The following is a 12,332-nucleotide window of genomic DNA, read 5'->3' as shown; positions in this document are numbered from 1 at the left end:
TAGTACTTATTGAAGAGGGCAGGAAAGAAAGAATCACCTGTGTTACCCTATGCCCAACTGCAAGTAGTCAAGTGTGAAGAAAGATTCCTCCTGCTTTGTGGAGGGAGAGATAATTAAGTCCAGGTCTTGGACTTGAAGCCCATTATGAGGCCCATTATGGTGGAACCCCGTAGAGGTCCCACCGTCCTTACTGCCAGTCCAGTACCCAAAGAACTGTACCAGGCCGGGTCTTTGATTGGGAATACCAAGTCTATTTAAACCTTGGGCAGCAGGGTGGGGAACAAGATTCCACCTGCTAATGAGCAGGGTATGAAAGCTAGCATGGTTCTTTGTCTTAGAGCCTAGCACCAGGCCTGCTACAGTGAGATCCTACACATGCTAGATACTGGAGGCTCTATATATGGGCCAGAGCATATAGACAGAGGCTCTACCCTAGGGCTGGCATCAAGTGGAGTCTTGTGCATGGGTAAAGCAGACCCTAGTTGTGGCCTGCATCACTGTTGGCATCACTGGAGGCCTCAGTGCACCATGGACTGTGTTGCTCCTTGTAACCATGATACCTATGGGAAACTCAGCTTAAGGTCAGTCTAGCTCACCAAGGGAGGGACTACTTTCATCAACACCATTCCAACTTGAGGTAGTATAGATTGATGCAAGATCCCATTTGCTCAGAGTAGGACAAGGTAGGTAGCCCAAGATTCTGCCCTGCAATTTAATGCTGGGCTGGTAAAACCCAATACTGAGCAGATTCTAATGCCCCTACATCCCCAGGTAATTTGACAGATGGAGGCTCTGATATATTGAGTACCAGGGGAACACACCTGACCCCAGTCTATTGGACTTCTATTCTAGCTAGCATCACCACTGGTTAGTTGCAGAGGTCTTGGGCAATAAAGACCTCTTCGGCAAATTGTTTTAGTAATAGGCAGCCCATAGCAGAGTGGGCCTTGTAGCTACTCTAGTATAACGCTATAATGCTGGTGTTGGTGGGCTGTAGTCTCTGGGTATGACACAGCTTAGTGGCATCGGTGGTGACAGCAGTGACCTATAATCTTGTAGCTGATACTTTTACAGGGACTATTTCCAGAACTGCGGAAATTCTGCAGGGCTTGGCCACAGGCCAATAAACATCAACAAGAAACTTGGGTCTACTTTGGCCCCAACGAGATGCTGATTACATGTTATAATCAAGTTCTCTACAGTGAAACATGTAAATATTCTAAGGTTGTAAAATAACAAAACAAAAAAATAAATGATGCATAGGGATAGCCTAATTCATCTGACATCAGATTTCTCAGCAAAACCTTCTAGGTACTCCCCTGGCTCTTTCTGAATGACACAAGAGTGTATTTGGGACAAAACTGGGTTCGGATTGCTTGCTAGTACTGAAATAGTGGTAACACACCAATAGCACATCTAAGGCAAATTTGAGCATGGTGACATCCAGTGCTGAAACTATGAAAGTGAATATAGGCTCAGAGAAAATAAGCAGCCAAATTAGAGTTTATGGAATGACTGGTACAAATAAAACCAGATAGCACAAATATGTACTTTTTCAATGCCCACATTCCTAATGATGTTGCACGCTAATAAATTTCAATAGATATGAGCATACCACAAGGTCATCTCATAAGTTATCTGAAACTTAAAAGATTGTATATGTATGGAAGAACAGATACAAAATTTAAAACAGCTGACTTTTGGTTTTGTTTTGTTTTACACTGCTGGTGACTGAACCCAGGGACTTCATTTGGAATCCCCTTTAAATGTTTTTACTTTCAGAGAGTCTTGCTAAGTTCGAACTAGTGAGGTTCCTGCCTTAGCCTCCAGAGTGCTAAGATTACATGCCACCACACCTGGCTTAAAAGAACTGTGTTAAGGAAACTCAATGATCTTGCAAAAACAGAAATATTTCAATAATCCAACAGAACCTTAACAAAGAGATGGAAACATAAAAAAATAACAAATTCTTAGATTAAATACTATACTCAGTCAAATAAAAATGCAATAGAAGGTATAAATACAAAAGAATAAACAGCATAAAGAATTAGTGAACTTGAAGATGGCATTTTGAAAATACTATATGCAGTTGGAGGGGGAAAACATAAGAGGAATACAGAAAACTTATGGGAAAATCGGGACAGTAGTTAAAGAGCAAATATTTGCATCACTAGAGTTGAAGAAAGACTTGGGAATGCCAAAGAGCTAGTAAGCTTATTCAAATAACAGAAAGGCTTCCAAACCTAGAGAAGGATACAAATATCCAGATACAGGAAGGTCAGGTGTCAACAGTCAAATTTAACTCAAATCTACTTCAAGATGTCTTGTAATCAAGTTCTTTACAGTGAAACATATACTCTAAGGCTGTAAAAAAACCCAGACCAAACCAAATAATAGATGATGCATAGGAGTATCCTAATTCATCTGACATCATATTTCTCAGCAGAAAACTCACAGGTTGGGAGAGAGTGGCAGGAGATTTTCATACCATAGCACTGAAGAAAGAAACCATCCCCTGAGAATACTGTATCCAGCAAAACTATCCATTAGAATGAAGGAATGATAAAGACTTACTCCCAAAAACGAAGTTGATAGAACATGTCTCTGCTGGACTTGCTTCATAAGACATGATAAAGGAAGTTCTGCAAAGAGAATAAAAGATATTAATGAGTAAGAAGAAAACATGAAGATATTAAATTCACTGGTAACAGTAGATATTCAAAGAAGTTCAAAATGCTACAATATTTTAAGTGCAAACCATGAATTGAACCATCAGAAATGTGAATCAAAATAAGTCTCTCTTCTCAGTTGTGAGGGTCAGTTATTTTGTCCCAATGACAGGAAAGTGCCTAATACAGATGTAAAATAGGACATCAAAAATTCAAAGTGGGGGGAAAAACAGTATTCTTGCTACATACATTTTCTTTTGTTTGCTTCTGTGCTTATCTCCATGATGAGTTTAATTTGTTGTAAATTCAAAAGAGCTTGTCAAAATCAAAAGATATATTTTGTAAGCCTCATGGCAAAAGAACCCAAAAACCTATAACACACTAATGAAAATTAATAAGCAAGGAGTCAAAATTCACATATAGCATGAATCACTTCATCTTAAAGGAAGACTATAAGAGAGGGAGAAAGAAACTGTAATTACCTTGAATGCATAAAATTCTATATTGCTTTTATTGTTTTTGTGTTGTTTGGTTTATGTCTTTATTTTTGTTATTTTGTTTTTGTTCTTTTCTCTTTAAAATAAAAAAGAAACTACAATTACCTTGAATGTAAATGGTTTAAAATTTTCAATTAGAAGACATAAAGTAACTGAATGAATAAAAATGAAGGACCAACTATATGTTGCTACAAGAAACTCACTTCATCTTGAAGGATACAAATAGACTAAAAGTATGGAATGAAATATTTTATGTAAATGTAATCTAAGAGAAAGCAGCAGTAGCCATTCTTACATCAGAAAAATAGGCTTTAATTAAAGCAATAATGAGAGAGAAGAAAAGTGGGTCAATTCATGATGAAGAAATAACTCTAAATATATGTGCCTCCAATATCTGAGCACCTACATATATAAAAGAGATACTTAAAAGCCCAAAGACTGGGGATACTCCCATATAATAATAGTTCAACATCATGCTTTCTTCAAGGGCTAGATCCTTCAGGAAGAAAGTAAAAATGAAACAGAAGAGTTAAACACTCTCAATAAAATGGATCTAACAAACATGTATAGTATTTTCCATCTAATGGTTGCAGAATCCACAGTTTTCTCTTCAGCAAATGGAGTGTCCTACAGCATAGCTCACATGATAGGTCACAAAACTGGTCTCAACAAATTAAAATGCTGAAATTATATGAAGTATCTTTTCACAATACAATCAAATTCAAAATCAATAACAAGACAATTTTTGGAAACTACACAAATACATGGAAATTAAACACATAACTTTTAAACTACCAGTGGATGAAGGAAGAAATATAGAAGGAAATTAAATGATTTATTGAAATAAAACATGTCTAAACCTTCCAAGTACAGCAAAAATAATGTTAAGAGGGCCATTTATAGTAATCAATGCCTGAATAGAAGTGGAAATGTATCAAATAAACAATCTATCCTTGCATATGAAGGAAATAAAGATACCAGAACACACCAAGCCATAATTAGTAGAAGCAAAGAAGTAATAAAGAGCAAAGAAATATATGAAATAGACAGTAACAGAAAATCTTCTCATCAGTGAAACAAAGACCAAGTTATTTGTAAAGATAAACAAAACAAAGCTTTAGACTGAGGAAGAGAGAGATGGGGCTCAAACAATGTCAGATAAAAGGTGACAAATTACAATTGCTATCACAGAAATGCAAAAGATAATTGTGCACAATTTGCTACCAAAGTTGATCACTTAGGAGAAATGGGCAGATTCCTAGAAAATACTCCTTACCAAAACTGAATCATGAAGTAACAGAACCTGAACAGACCAAAAACAGATAACAACTATGAATCAGTAACAAAAGCTTCCCAGGAAAGAAAAGTCCAAGAATAAATGGCTTTACTGCTGAATTCCACCAAACATTTAAAAAGAACTAAGATGAATTCTCCTTAAGTTATTCCAAAAAGTACACAAGAATGGAATTCTTCTTAGCACCTTTTATGAGGCCAGTGTTACCTTGTTACAAAACCAGATAAAGACATAAGAAACAAAACCAACACCCTTGATGAACAGAAACATAAAATCTCTCAGTAAAACACTGGTGCATTAAGATTATCATGATAAATTGAGACATATTAGAGATACAAGGCTAACTCACTATAAACACATACATACATACATACATACATAAATACACAAAATTGTATTCCACATAAATAAGAAGAAGGACAAAGACTAGATTGTTATTTCAATAGGTATAGAAAGGGCATTTGATGAAATTCAACATTCCTTTTAACAAAATATTGAACAAATTAGCACAAAAGCTGTATAATTCACTATGATAAAGATGTTTTATAATGAGCCAACAGATGACATTATACTGAATGTGGAAAAGATGAAAGCATTTCTTCTGAGATCTGGAGTCCATTTTCACCCTTTTTATTCAGCATTGTTCTGGAAGTCTACCTAGAGGCATCAGGCAAGAAAAATAAGTAAAGGGCATCCAAATCAGAAAAGAAGTCAAATTTTTATGCTTAGCAGATGACACAATCTTCTATATAGAAAATAACAAAGGACATAAAAGCAACATACTAAATCAATAGCATTGCTATATGCCAATAAAAATTGTCTGAAATAGAAATCAATTTCATCTACAATAGTGACCAAAAGATCTAGGAATGAATTTAAGCAAAGGAGGCCAGGGATGTAGCTCAGCAGCACAGCACCTGTCTGGCAAGTGTGAGGTCTCAAGTTTGATTCCTAGTACCAAAAAAAAATTTAACCAAAGAGGTAAAAGATTTCTGTAGAAACTATGCAATATTGATGAAAGAGTCATAACTGAAGAGGACTCCAAAATATCAAGGATATCATGTCTTCATGGGTTGGAAGAATCAATATTTTTTAAATGTCAATATTGCCCAAAGTGATATACAGAGTCAGTGTAACCTCCATCAAAATGCAAATGAAATTGTTCATGGAAGTAGAAAAAAAAATCTAAAATTTACATGGAACTACAAAATTCTGGAATAGCAAAAGACATCTGAGAAAAAAGAATGAGAAACATACAATCTGACTTCAAAACACACAATAATGACACAGTAACCAAATCATTGTGGTACTGGCATAAAAACAGAAACATAGGTAAATGGGACAGATATGAGAGTTCAGAACTAAACTCATACATTTGATTTTCCTAAAGATGCTAGGATTGGAGAAAGGATAGTCTTTTCAATAAATGATGGTGAGAAAATTCAATATCCATATGTACAAGGATGAAAGTATAGAGTTCTTTTACCATTAGAAAAGTAAATTGAAAATGTAACACTCAAAGGATGAAACTACTAGAAGAATATAGAGAAAATACTTTAGTACATTGAAATAGGCAGTGATATTCTTTTTGGACCAGACCCCAAAAGCACAGGTAACAATAGCAAAATTAGACAAATGGAATATATCAAATTAAAAACCTTCTACATAGTAAAGGAAACAACACAGGACACCCTATAGAATTTTTTTTTTTTTTTGTACTGGGAATCAAACTCAGGGCCTTGCATTTGCCAGACAGGCGCTTGTGCTGCTGAGCTATATCCCCAGCCCTGAGACATCCCATAGAATGGGAGAAAATCTGACAAGTCATTGATATGTAGAATACTCACATAACTCCAAAAATTCAGTAGAAAATAACAAAAACCACAACAATGTGATTAATAAACAGGCAATAGAACTAGCTATTTCTCTAACAATACATACAAATTTCCAACAAGTTCATGAAAAAATGCTCAATATCACTTATAATTGGGGAAATAAAAATCAAAGCCACAATAGTATATTACCTTATCCTAGTGTGAAAGGTAATTATAAAAAAAACCTAAAGATAACAAGTGCTGATGTGCATATAGAGAAAAGGGGACCCTTGCGCACTGTAGTGAGAATATAAATTTTAAATGTAAGTCAATTAGCACAGGTGTCATGGAAAACAGTAGGGAGGTTCTTCAAAAATTTAAAAATAAAACTAATCTACTGTATGATCCTGCAATCCCACTACTGCTTATATATCCAGAGGAAATGAAATCAGTATGTCAGAGAAATATCTGCTCTTGTATGTTTACTTTTGTATGATAGCCAAGAAATGGAAAAATCTAAATGCCTACAAATGGATGAATGGATGAAGAAAATGTGGTACAAATACAATACAAAATTTAGCCACATAAATATTGAAAACCCATGGAGAAAACATGGATAGGACCGGAGATCATTATGCTAAGTGAAGTGTCAGGTACACAAACGCAGGTATATAACTTCCTTCATACATAAAATCTCAAACAGTTGATCTCAGAAGTTGAGAACTGAGGGTGTTGCTGGAGACCAGAGGAGATGGGGTCAAAGTGAAGACTGGGAAATGTTGATCAATGTGTATGTATCAAGCTCCAGTTAAATATGAGCAAGAAGTTCTGATGTGCTGTTGTCCGGTAGAGTGACACAGAAAACAAAATGTACTCTGCATTTAAAATAGCTAGAAGAAATTGTTTTCAAAGATTTATCTTGAAGAAATGACAGCTGTTTGAGGAAATAAATATGTTTAACCTGATTAACCATTACACAATATTTATGTATTGAAAGGTTATGTGATGGTCTAGTAACACAATTAATATGTACAATTTGGGGTTTTTTGTTTTGTTTTATTTATTTATATTTTGTTTTTGAGAAAAGGTTTCACTATGTACTTCATGCTTACTTTCTAGCCCAGGCTGGCCTCAAACCATAGCTGCCTCAGCCTACCGAGTGATGGGATTACAGGCGTGAGCTGTCATACCTGGCCAATTTTTGTTTTTTAAGTATCAGTTAGAAATATATTTTATCAAGTTCCCCAAAACCCACAAAAATGCATAGTAACCAAAAAATCTTTTTTTAAAAAAAGATACAAGATATTATATATGAAAGTTTTAGAATGAGGGTTCGTTAGTGTGGAAAGTCTTTTTCTTCTAACAATTTTGTGTATTACTGATAAACCATAAAAATTACTACTTCTTATAAAATAATGAATTTAATGCAGTTCTTGCCTCCTGGTTTCTCTTCCATTATTCTCCCTTTAGATTAATCTTCAACATTCTAACAAGCCAGGATGTTTATTATTCTTCGTCCTAACTAATTAAGTTGTTTTGTTCAAAGTTCCACGGTGAGTAACAAGCAGTCCTTGTCAGCAGCATTTTAACATTATAGAATGTAGGAATAGGTGGTATTCCTTTTAATGTTAAAGTTTTTTTATAGTCACTAGGAAAATCTGGTTTTTGAGAAGGGAAACTTTTACATAATGATATTTAAATAATAAATTATGGATCTCATTTTATAAGCTAAAGCAGGGAAGGTGTAAAGAAATATATTTGTTAGCACGCATGTCTTTATCTTCCCCACATTTCTCAGATGTTTGAACTGTGATACAGTCTCATATTAGTCAGTTTTCTGTTGCTATGACAAAATATTGAGAAGACCAGCAAAAGGGAGGGATGATATACAAGAGCTTGACTCTCTCTGTCACTCCATGGTCACCTGGGCTCCCTTGATTTGGGCCTGGTTGAGGGTGAGCATCATGGCAGGAGCACATGGTGGAGGGACTCTGCTCAGGTCAGGTCATGTTGGCCAGAAAAGGGGGTGGGTAGAGGGGGAAGGAAAAGGGGAGTGGGGAGAGAGAGACAGACTAAGACAGACAAGGAGATGGAGGCTAGGTCCCAACAGCTCTTTCAAGGGAATATGCCTAATTGACCTAAACTCTCTTCACTGGGTATGACCTCCTAAAACTTTCACCCACTTCCAACGGCACCACAGGCTGATGACCAAGCCACTGAAGATCACAACCATAGCAAAACCCATGTGATTCTTACAGCATTTAACCAGAAGATGTATATGTACCTTCACTACAATTTCAAATTTGGCTTAAATTATGGCTCTTTGTTACACTAAGCTCAGCATACTGAGATTTTTTCACTTACAACTCAGAAAAAAGAAAAGCAGGTATTTGACGCCTGGGAGGTGGCCTTGCAGTGTTCTAGGCCTTAGCATTCTCTGTTGGATGTAAACAATCTCATGGATGCCAAAATCAAACAAGACCACTGTGTAGCTATGATTAAGTGAAGCAAAAACTAAGACCATTTCTGCAATTTTGCCTAAGCCCAGACAAAAATCAATGTAACATAAAACCACAAAAATACGAAATATGTTCCTATCCTGGCAGTTTTGAGTGACTAATGCTTCTTTACCAATCAGAAACTTTAGCTTGGCTTCAATCTTAATTTAGATATGGGACACTAAGATACCTGTCTTGGTTACTTTTCTCTTGCTGCTGAGACAAAATACTTGGTGCCCAAAATTAAGGAAGGAAAGGTTTATTTAGCACACAGTTTGTGGAGATGTTAGTCCATAACCAGCTGGCTTCGAGGCAGGGTGGCATGACACGGGGCAGCAGTCCAAGGTGGCAGAAGACAGAAGAAGCAGCAAGAACACAAAGAGGGAAACAAGCCTCTTTTCCTCCCTTATATTGTAAGCAGTCACAATCTCCATGCTCGCCTCTTGCACAGACTCAGGATGAATACAGAGTAAGGACCTTGGCCCCCTGCTGAACCACTGAGTTGAACTTTTAAACTTCTCAAATTAACACAATGAACAACATCCTAGAGCAGTAAGGGCATGTCCTTTTCACCCCAGGATGCAGAACTGTTGAGTTACTTAGTTAAACTTCTAGACTTCTCAAGTTGACACAATCCATCAACCATAACAATACCAAATCATAGAATCTCTTCAGACAGCATTCAACTTGAGTAAAACTAGTTTGTTTTTGAAACCCTCCAAAAATTAACTCAAATCTTACAAATCATTTTCTAAAATCATCTCACTGATCAACTCCCCCATTCCCCATCAGCATACTCTGCTTTGTTACAATGAGAAACAGACCCAAGTTATTCAACCACAGGAATATTTCTGTTGGTCTTTGACTGGAGAGTATTGACAACCTAATTTATACACTGATCTGGGGAAAGTAGAATGCCATGGAACTTTTCCTAATGACTATATCATCATGTTTAAACCATAAATGGGCCTTCATTTAGTTTATACCCCATACTAGGTTCCTTTAAGAATTGTTTACCCATGGAATTAATTATTTTGATTTTGCTTCTGACACTTTCTGCAGGAAGTATATTTCATAGACTACTTGAGGGGGAAGGAGAAGGGGAGTGGGGAGAGAGAGACAGACCAAGACAGACAGGGAGATCGAGGCCAGGTCCCAACAGCTCTTTCAACGGAATATGCCTTTTCCAAATGTCCTTGACAAGTACTCATTATGGTCAACACTAAATGACACAGCCTGAAAGGGCTTTCATTATCTTTTAATGGCTCTGTAATAAAAATTAGTTATTTTTCCAGGCTAAACAAATAAGGTTCTGGTTTGGCTCAACTTTCCCACCTTAATTTTCACTAGGGTGAAAATTAAGAGGTACACTAGGCCATTTACTCACCACTAATATTTAGCTACTTCCAATCGTATGTTGGAATCATGGTCCCAAGTGTAGTGGTAGAGCAAGATTAGCACATGGGTAGATAGTGTTACTGATGCTTGGGATGGATGGATGCCAACATGGACAAATAATAGGAGTTTCAGCTTAAAATATAACAGCACAAATTACCTTTTTTGGAATTCTGCATCATTTCTATTGTTTTTGGGTTGTTTTGGTTTTGTCTTTATTTTCATTATTTTGCTTGTCTTCTTTGTTTAAAATTTAAAAAGGTAAAATATAATAGCAAAGGGGTTCAAGTTTATACCATGAGCCAGAATAAAAGCAGGCATAGAATCAGAGAGGGGTTGTCCCATCTTCTGCCAACCTTCCACCAATCTCTCTCCTCCTGGAGTAGCAACTCAGCGGGCCTACTCTTTGTGTCTTTTAAAAATAGTTCTTAAATCTCAGGCAGAATACACAATAAAACTTACTGCTTTTTCTACAGTTATTCTTCAAATTACTTAATGAAGGGGAGGAAATGTATCAATTAAACAAATTGGGGTCAGTTTATATTTATTCTTCAACTCAATGATTTGTTCTAATTATATATCTTTCTTTTAAAACATTTTAGAAATTTGGCATTGGTCAATTGCCTCACAACAGTAAATAATGTTTTATTTTGCACATTATAGTTTCATCCTCTTTTATTGTCATTGACTCAGGGCCTTTCATAGAAAACAGTTTCAGTCAACCTTGAAATGTAGATGGTTAGGAAACCGTTCTCACTTTCTAACCAGATTTTCCAGGTTTATCTCAGTTTCTCTCATTTGCAATGATTCTGCAAGGAGCCTTTGTTCCTTTGAGCAGGGATTGTTAAGATTTAGATCTAAGCTATCTTCCCAAAGTCTTACGTTTTCAGAGATGAGGCTTTTGGAAGTTGACTGGATGATGTGTGTTATGCTGATCAAAGGATTAATGTAAGTCAATAGTTGAAGGTGCTATTAAAACCTGGGGCCTGGGAGAAGGTGGGTCTCTGTGGTGACTTGGAAGGCTGTGTCTTATCCAGAGTTGCTTCTTCTCTGTTCTTGTCTCTTTTCTTCTAGCCACCACAAGGCAAACTCTTTCTTTCACCACGCCTCCCTGTTGTGATGCTTCTGTCTTGAAGCCAGTTGTCCATGGACTGAAACTTCTGATACCCTGAATAAAAATGAACCTTTTCTCTAAGTTTTGGGTGTCAGGTGTTTTATCCCAGCAATGGGAATGATGACTAGTACAGGGATAGAGACCAAAGTAAAATAGTGTCTACTTTAGACTCTTTTACATGGGTATCAGAGCAGGGTGACTTGGGATAGCAGACATACAGTTCATAGAGACAAAAAAATTACATTTCATATAATAAATTGCAGCTACAAAAAGATTCCTTGTCATTATTTTTGTTATAACTTCATAGTTCATTATTTTTATTCATACTTTGTGTAATTTTTTCCCTTTCCACTGAGTTTAATGTTAAATATACATGATAGTTACACAATGAATTCTCAAAATAGCAAGAGAAAAACACGAAGTCACAGGTAAGGAAACTTCCATTCGATAGATTTCTTAGCAGAAAGCTTACAGACCAGAAGAGAATAGGGTCATATATTCAGAGTACTGAAAGGAAAAGTAAACAAAACAAACCAACAAAACCCCCCACTAACCAAAAGGACTCTGCCTAGTAGAACAGTCCTTCAAAAATGAGAGATGAATGAAGTCCTTCCTACATAAGTCCTTCCTACATAAGACATTCATCATTACCAGCCTAGCTCTACAGGAAATACTTAAAAGAGTCCTACATTAGAAGCAAAAGGATAATAACCATCATCATGAAAACACTTTGAAATGAAAGCTCATTAGAAGAATAGGTACATAAAATAAAAAAAAGAAGAGAACCAAACCTTAGCATGACAGAAACTTCAAAATCACACAAATAATTCATATGTAATAAACTAAGAAAAAAATATACAAAACCAGCAGGAAGTAGTAAAATGACAGGGCGAAATTCATACCTATCAATAATAACCTTGAATATAAATGGACAAAATTCACCAATAAAAGGATGTAGATTGATTAAATAGATTAAAATCGTATGAAGTTTCAACTACATGCCACCTATGAGAAACTCCTCTCATTGGTAAAGAGCCATATAGACTAAAAG

Source organism: Chinchilla lanigera, unplaced genomic scaffold, assembly GCF_000276665.1.
Source record: "Chinchilla lanigera isolate Chin_1 unplaced genomic scaffold, ChiLan1.0 scaffold00111, whole genome shotgun sequence".
Classification (NCBI taxonomy): Eukaryota; Metazoa; Chordata; class Mammalia; order Rodentia; family Chinchillidae; genus Chinchilla; species Chinchilla lanigera.
Note: the sequence above shows the minus strand (reverse complement) of the source record.